This window comes from Aquila chrysaetos, chromosome 1 (assembly GCF_900496995.4).
Source record: "Aquila chrysaetos chrysaetos chromosome 1, bAquChr1.4, whole genome shotgun sequence".
NCBI lineage: Eukaryota > Metazoa > Chordata > Aves > Accipitriformes > Accipitridae > Aquila > Aquila chrysaetos.
The window spans coordinates 55,692,598-55,701,260 of NC_044004.1; the positions used below are offsets into that span (position 1 = coordinate 55,692,598).

At 44.9% G+C, this 8,663-nt stretch overlaps 1 long non-coding RNA gene across 1 annotated transcript; it reads left to right on the forward strand.

Moving 5' to 3' along the window:
* The first annotated feature begins 1,024 nt into the window (after positions 1 to 1,024).
* Positions 1,025 to 2,597, forward strand: LOC115344630. The gene is made up of 2 exons (XR_003924574.1): positions 1,025 to 1,058; positions 2,029 to 2,597. It is a non-coding gene; the product is annotated as an uncharacterized LOC115344630 (long non-coding RNA).
* The last annotated feature ends 6,066 nt before the right edge of the window (positions 2,598 to 8,663 follow it).

Genomic DNA, 8,663 nt, shown 5'->3' on the forward strand with positions numbered 1-8,663 from the left:
CAGACGAAATAAATACTTGCTGAATTTTGCATATGTCAGGTTAAACAGCATCTACAATGTCATTGATACAAGAGAATATTCTGGTGGCTATTACGCTTAGACAGCAATAGCACATGCAAACTGCAGGAACATGTTGAATAAGACTATTTATAATCACTTCATTGCCTTCATGAACATCCTGACAGGTGCCTGTCCAGCCTGTCCTGACAAATTTCTGCTTGCAGACACTTCACAGCTTCCCCAGGCCATCTCCCCTGGTACCTGATTATCCATATACCATCAGAAAGACGGTCCTCAGGGCTATCTGACTCCTCCTTGCTGTAAAGCTGTCATTTCAGCCATGGATGGAAGAAGAGGTGGTTCCCACTCTTTATGCTGCAGCTTTTTGCATATCTAAGGGTGACCAGTGTGTTTCTGTCACGGTTTAAGCCCAGCCGGTAACAAAGCACCACGAAGCCGATTGCTCATTCCTCCCTGCCAGGTGGGATGAGGAGGAGAAAATATAAAGAAAAGCTCATGGGTTTAGACAAGGACAGGGAGGGATCACTCACAAGTTATGGTCATGGGCAGAAGACAGACTCAACTTGGGGAAAAAACAAAATCAATTTAATTTACTACCAATCAAATCAAAACAAGGATAATGGGAAGTAGAACCAAATCTTAAAACACCTTCCCCCCACCCCTCCCTCCTTCCCAGCTCAAGTCCACTCCCCATTTTCTCTACCTCTTTACCATCTTCTCTTTACCATCTTACCACTTTACATCTTCTCTACCTTTACCAGTGGCACAGGGGGACGGGGAATGGGGGTTGGGGTCAGTTCATCACACCTTGTCTCTGCCGCTCCTTCCTCCTCAGGGGCAGGACTCCTCACTCATCCCCTAATCCACCGTGGGGTCCCTCCCACGGGAGACAGTCCTCCACGAACTTCTCCAACGTGAGTCCTTTCTGCGGGCCAATCTTCAGTCACAGACTGCTCCAGCGCGGGCTTTCCCATGGAGTCACGGCCATCTTGGGGGTCATCCCCCTGCTCCGGCGTGGGCCCCTCCCCGGGCTGCAGGTGGGCATCTGCTCCCCCGCTCCCCTCCGTGGGCTGGGGGGGACAGCCTGCCGTCTCACCGCGGGCTGCAGGGGCATCCCCTCCTCCGGCGCACCTCCTCCCCTCCTTCTGCACTGGCCTCCGTATCTCCATCGGTGTTCCTCTCACATTCCAATCCGTCTACTCACTGCAGGTTCCCCTTCTTAAATCTGTTCTCCCAGAGGCGCTGCCACTGTTGCTGATGGGCTCGGCCTGGGCCAGAGGTGGGTCCGACTTGGAGCTGGGGAAGCTTCTGGCAGCTTCTCACAGGAGCCACCCCTGGAGCACCTCCCCCACCACAAAAAACCCGCCACACAAACCCAAAACAGTTTCCTTCACTCTCCATCTTTTCACTAGGCCTAACAGCCCTAATTCACTTAACCTTTACCCGTGGGACATACCTGCCAAATCTCCCATCACTGCTCTTTGGACTTTCTCTAGCACATCCAATGTATGTGCAGTGCAAAGAATTGGCCACAAGATGCAAGGTGGAGCCTCACCCCTGGTGAGAAGAGGGGAGGGATGACTTTGTGTCCTGCTCATACACACCTGAGTATCATCCGCCGTTTTCACATTGGCATGACCATGTCCTTCAGCTCAGGCCCTACTGCGAGCATGTTTTCCATTCATCCTCCAGTTACTAATGAAAATACTGAACAAACACAACAGCGTTGACCCCCATAAGTTCCTTACTAATACAAATGATGCAGTATTTGTAACTGACCTTGGAGCATCATCCAAGCAGTCATTTCTCACCTCATAATTTCACCTGCACAGTGCTTCCCTAGCTGGCTAAAAGAAGAGTATCATGCCATACCAAAGCCGAATGCCATTTCTGCTCTCGCTGCAAAGCCCATTGCCCTATTTTAGAAGAAAGTTAGAGGGACTGGTCAAGAACAAACCCTGTCAAACTCATTGCTGGCTGTTATTTATCTGTTTGTTATCTTTTCAGGGCCTACAGATTGCACGTTTATGCCAGTATTTCTCCAGGAACTGAGGTTACACCAACTGATCTCGACTTTGCTGCTCCTTCCCCCAGGTCTCTTGAGGTTCCTCCTCCACAGGACCACCATTCCCAGGTCGCTGGGTCCGCTCGGGTCTCCCATCATGGGCCTGCCTTTGGAAATGAACTTTCTGCAGTGACCCTATTCTTTGTACAGTATTATCGGGTAACCTGAGAACTGCAGATGTATCTGATTATTGGAACTGTGGAGACGATTGCCACAAAACCCGAAACCGTGACCTTTCCTTGAGGTGTTATCAGCCAAGCTGGTGGGGGGGGACAAGAGAGCTGATTTATGACCATTCATTAAAATTACACGAAACTGATTATTTATAGAGGTAGACTTCTGCTGAAAGGCTCAGGCTTAAAACCTGTCTTCTTTATAGTTCAGAGTGTTTGGACATGGGAAAACAAGGAATGCTCTCTTGAAGCAATGTGAATGTAACTGGATTATATTTTATTGTATTTTTATTATGTTTTGTATTGTATATTAAAATAGATTTATTATTTATATTTAATATTTTATTAATTTCTCATCATTTATTAGTTTATTGTTTTTATTAATAGATTTTATAAAATCTGCTTTTATTATTTTAATCTATTTTAAAAAAATTCTATTTTTAACTGGCCAGGCGCCATCATGCGAAAACATAAAGCGGTACCATTGTTTTTCACTTACTTTAGAATTAGAAATGCAAACAGCCGGGCTGGATTTTATATAGGATAATACCATCCCTTTATGCAATCAACTGCTTCGGGCAGGGGTTTTGAATTCTGGCAACAATTTGTTGACGTAGAAGATCTCCTCCAGGCAAATGCGTGCCCAAGCAGTAAATTGCGAATCTGGTATCGTGAGACTGTAACATGAAATTGCCATGCTTTGGAGAGCAGCCAGCATCGGATTGGGATTAATTTGCTCGCAGCGTTCAATAAATAATGTTCGGAGGGCCACGCGAAAAGCGATCCCTGTTCGTTATGCACACCTCCCTGCCACGGGGCCTATGTTTGGTCACCGAGCTGAAGTTCGTGCAGCAGACGTCTTGGGGGTATTTCTCACCAGGCTTACAGTAAAAGCCAGCTAAAGTGCCTCCCACCGCCTGGCAATGAAAAGGAGGATCAAGCAGCCCTCGGAGTGAAGCCTGTCTCGGGCTGGAGTTTCTATATATAGGGAAGCTCAATAAACACCATTATGAACCGCATGCAATCCGCCTGCCCGGAATTAAGGTCACATACATACTTTTGTATATGTTTCTCCTCTGGCTCGCTTAGCTTACAAATTAAGGAATTACAGGTGAGAAGCTGGCTACATAATGAGGAGTTATAAATCCAACCAGCTCCCATCCGACAAACCTCTTTAGTCAGTACACGAGGCAACTGCGGGGGAGAGCAAGAATAAGATTTTTAAACCCAGGTGTAAAATCCATTGTAAAGGTCAGGTTTATAAGGAGACCATCCCAAAACGCTAATGACATGACAGTTTTATGAGGCTGGAAAATGATAGCTTGGCTGAAGCCGAGTAATACTAGAGCGAGGGATTTATTTAAATTGGACTACTTTTTTTTTATTTTGAATTTTGTCCTTGATCCTGCCAAATCTCACTGAGATGAGAAATCCTTACGTGTGTAAGTAGGCCCCACATTCAGCTGAGCAACTGAGGTAAGAAAAGGTTATTTATGTAAGTGAGGCATTATTCTGTAATCTTATCTTCCAGAAGTTTTACGTATTTTTCTGCAGTGTATATAATTGAAAGTTATACAAATTTTAATGTCTGTACTTTGCAAAAAATATATAAAACATCAATTCTTAATAGCTAGCCTCAGAAACGGAAACTGTAAGAGTTGTTACACAAACTTTAACACAGTTTTAACTTAGAGAAACTGCATTTTTCTGTTGTAGTACAGGGGGACAACCTGTCCAGAAGAGCTTACAGTCAAATGTACACTTTTAACAGAGATGCATACAAACATAGCCTGCACAACCTTAGCTGTGCATCCTAAGAATAGGCACTTGTGTATCTAACCAGAGAAAAAGTACATGTAAAAATCTCTCTCACCTTAATACTGTTTCTTCAAAAAGCAGTGTCAACACCCAGTCTGCTTTTTTTTTTTTTTTTTTTTACTTTGTCGTAATCCCTGTGCAATGACTTAATTCACCCTCTAGAAGAGTGCAAGCCCCTGGACACATTCTTCATCAACTGGGAAGTTCTTGTCATGCTGAAGCATAACGCAATTTTCATTAAACTGCAGTTTCAAGCTTCGGCCTCTAAATATACAGTATCTACCTATAGCAATGTAAAACGTAGCTGTAGATATGCTATAGCATAGTATCTCTCTATGGTTATGTAAAACATCTATCTATAGCTATGCTAGGTTTTTGCTTATATAGTTCCACATTTCCCACAGTTCCTTTAATCAACAGTGATTTAGGAAAAATAGGAATATTTTAAACATAAAAATTGTCTCTCTCTTTTCTCCAAGCAGTCCGAGGTTCTCTGACTAGGTCTACGATTTCCCTTTCCCGCAGTATTTTGAAAACGCAGGTGGTGTTTCAGCACCCGGGAGCGTGGGGTTTAGTAGGGCTCTCTGCACCGAGCACGCAGGCCTGATCCTGCGAGGTGTTGAGTGCTTCCCAGGAAGCGATGAGCTCTCTGAAATCCCTGCGATTCAGATCCCCAGGCCAGGCAGACACTGACCACATCTCCCCCGACACCCTCCCGTGAATCCTCCCCTCCGCAGCGCGCACCGACCACGTCCTCCAGTCTTGCCCTCGTGGAGGTTCTCCATTAATAAATTGCTCATCCCGGTGTAGTGTTGCTACATATCAAGGTGCCGCGATTAGATCACTGGTCGGCCCGGACCAGGGAAGAGACAGATAACACACATGGTGTGAGCGTCAACTCGGTCTTTTATTGCGCAGTTAATTCCTTTTATACTAACAACGGTAGGTGGGATTACTGATATGTCATAGGGAGGCGACGACTAGCCTTCTACCTTTCCGTGACATCGCGAGATCTTCCGAACGCCGTACCCTACATCCTGGTAATGAGGCAGGGTGAATTTCGGGCAGATACCGGCTGCTGGGGAGACCACTCTGCCAAAATGCTGATGTATTTGTCCGCTTTCTGACCAGAGCACATTCGCACGTAGCTCCTCAGCGAAGAGGGCTGGCATGCGAACCCGCTGGGGTGACGGGCTGCCCGTACAGCCCAGCTGGACACGGCAGGCTGTTTCCCTTCCCTCAGCCCCAGAGCCCTGGGCCGTACTGATCCCACGGGGCAACGCTCTTCCTCCAAACGAGCCTATTCTGCTCAGAGGATCTTGCAGTTGCCAGGCGGCTTCCTACCTCTCTGCCCGCACCGGCGCACCATGGCCAGGGAATCAGGCGACTGAGCATGGATCGTCTTCTGCTTTGGGTAAGGCTCGCTTGAGAGAAATCAGAGGGAAAGGCTTCCCCCTCCTGCCTGTGAATGCTTTCCAAGCCTCCCCGCGAACTGAGATCGAGAAAACAAACCCAACCAAACCCCTCTGTTCCAGAAAATTTAAACACTAACTCCTCCTCTTTTTCCAACTTAAATTATTTGCTGAATTTAACCCAAATTAACAAATGGGTCTGAAGCGTTCAGTAAATAAGTGACGAGCTGGGAATTTTATTTGGCCACACTCTAGTAATTGTTTTCTTTCTTATACTATTAGTATGAGCCTAGATGACACAAAAGATTACTACACAGTGACACAAGTAACAACTATATTAGCTTGTAGCTGCAGGGTAGCACGTAGCACAGAAATACTTGAGCTACCTTTAAACTGGCTAGCTGGGCTGCTGGCCATTCGTTCATCTGGAAAAGCACAGAGGTTAAGTTGGGCTGGGACATCTCGCCTTTAGGTATCCTTGTGTGAGCACTTTTTGTTTCATTACCGTGTCACAGTCCCCTCTGCAACAGTGAAGACCCTCAAGGGCCAAACCTGAGAATGTGCTCCTCGTCAGAGAGGTTTTATTTCTTTGTTTTAGCATTTGCAATGTGAACAAGATTAGAAGAAAAAAAGAAAAAGCCTAGATTTTTTCACAAAAGCTGTTTCTCACGTGCTGCTCTATGCTTTAGAAGATTGGAAAACTGAAACTTTATCTGAGTTTTACCCCTTTACAATTCCTTTACATATTTTCATTCCTGTTTCCTGACCCCGCCAGGACTAGGCACCCACAGGTGGGAGAAAATGCTTCTGGAATAAGACTCTTCCCCAAACCTTAAAGAACAGAAAACAAAGCCAACAGCAACCTCTCCAACTCCCTAAATCCAAAATCATCTGATACAAAACAGGCAACATGCCCTTAGAAGTCTCCCAGCCTAATTTTTAAGGCTGAAAGGACTCCAGGGAGACTCCTTCACTTCAATGCCTCTCTGGCCAAATGTTGAGGTTCACCAATCTGTAATTCATCCCACTTTGCACCAGAAACTTGGTCGAGCTGCTCGGACTGGGAGCGCAGGCTCCTTGGATAGCCAGCAAAGGGGGAACTCAACCCACCTAAAGTCCCAGTTGCTCTGTCGTTAGCCTACAGTAATCAGCTTCTTACTTCAGATGAGCCACTTTGGTGCATAAAGGCATGTAGTACAAACTTCCCCATCTGGCCATAACAAAACTGCCTTGCTTCCCATTTACAAGGAAAAGCAAATGGGGTTTTCAGAGGGACTGCTGCCCTGAGTCTTTTTCAGGGACTCAGAGAGGCACATGATGTACCAGAAACCCACTGCTGGATTTTCAGTAAAAAGATCTGCCAGATGGGTAGCTCCATCTGAAATGGGATCAGTGGTCTCACTGAGCCTATGCAGTTAAAGGGAAAGCAAATGAAAACCAGTTTGTGCTTTGGGCTGTTTTTCTGAATGGTGTCAAACCATTCAAGTGGGTTTGTATGGAAAAAAAGTAGTCATATATAAGCTTAGTGCCTGACACCTCGAACAGCACTGCAATGATATATTTAGCTTGAATGAACTCTTGAGCCCTGGTTCAAATGCGTTCAACTCGTGCATGTTCATCTCCGTGCTGGAAAAAGTTGAGTCCACAAAGGTCTTATTCTGGTACACCAGCAGTCCAAGCCAGTTGACTTTCCATGCAGTAAGTCATATGAAGTGAATATAAAGCAGGCAGAGAACACAGAGTAATGATTTTCTATCACTGGCTGATAAAAGGAAGCACACACTGACATTTTTTGACAAATCACTGCTCTCAGCTGAAACCTCCATACCTCCTCCTGTGAATATGTTTAAGAGGGCGGGCACTTAAAGTGATCCGGGTTAAAGTCAAGCACCACTTGACAATAAAGCCCTAGTTAACACATATCCTGTTTGGGCTGCACAGTTGTTTTTAGCGATCAGATATAGCAAAAAGCAGTTATGGGGGTATGATGGCAACTTGAGAAGAGCTGTGCAGCGACGGAGAAAGTATAGCCCATAGATTGAGCTGAGCAGACCAATACCGATCTCTAACGTACATAGCCAGGCTCTCAAGTTACGCTGTTTAGTCCGTTGCTTACCAGGAGTGATATAACTAATCACTTATGTTTAGGGGAAAGGCACGATTTATCAGATCCTAACCCAGAGGTTCATGTTCTCTCTCTTTACCTAGAAAAGATGGTCATCCAAGGTTACGGGAGAAGTAGCTGAGAGATCAGCATGCAAAAACTTTCATGGCAGCTGCCTTCGTCTGTTAGGCAGGCTTTTCTACCCCAGAGCAGATGGCTTTGAAGTTGGCACAAAAGCCAAACAGACAAGACATAGATACACGTACAAAGGCTTTCTCACCCCCGCATGCATTAATGCCCTCTGAAGACAAGTCACACTGGGCTTTCGCAGAGAGATCTCTGGCTACGAGTGTGGAGGAAGTTCATTACATTCTCCTTTTTAACAAATTAGTTTGGTTCCCAAGCTTTGTTACTCAGAAAATGATTGGGTAGCTGAAAATTCAATACTGTCACAGTACGCTGCTGCAAGAGATGAAGACATGTTTGTCCTCTACTACATTCTGTACAGGTTTTATTTTCAGATATCATGTTTATAAATTTAAGTACTAGAAGTAGTGAAAAAATACTTAGTAAGAACATGTTAAAAACGCACCTGTGTTAAAAGAGCATCTTAAAAAGGAAAACACTGAAAATTCAGGAAATAACTTTTCCTTCTGTGCTCATCAGAGGATGATACAGTATACGACTTAAGTTCGAATACTGTTGCTTTGTTTTAGGGGGAACCCTCCCCACACCATTAGCAAGAAGAAAAGTTAGAAGAGCTATTAATATTCCTGATAATGCTTTACAAAGTTTTCAGCAATTGTATAACCTTGCTGCTGTTCCCTTGCAGAGTGTTTCCCTGGATATGAATATCAATAACACCTGAGAGAATAAGGCTATCATTTCCTGACCGATCAGCTGACCTACCAGAATACAGATTATCTGATCTTCTTTAATGCAAAGTGGCTGTCAGTACTTTATGGCTGTAACAGCTGGTCAGTGAGGCAGAACAAAAGAGCAGACTTGCTAATAAAAATTAACATTTAAAATAACTTACAATTGGTTGCATAAGTAGAAGTAAAACACAG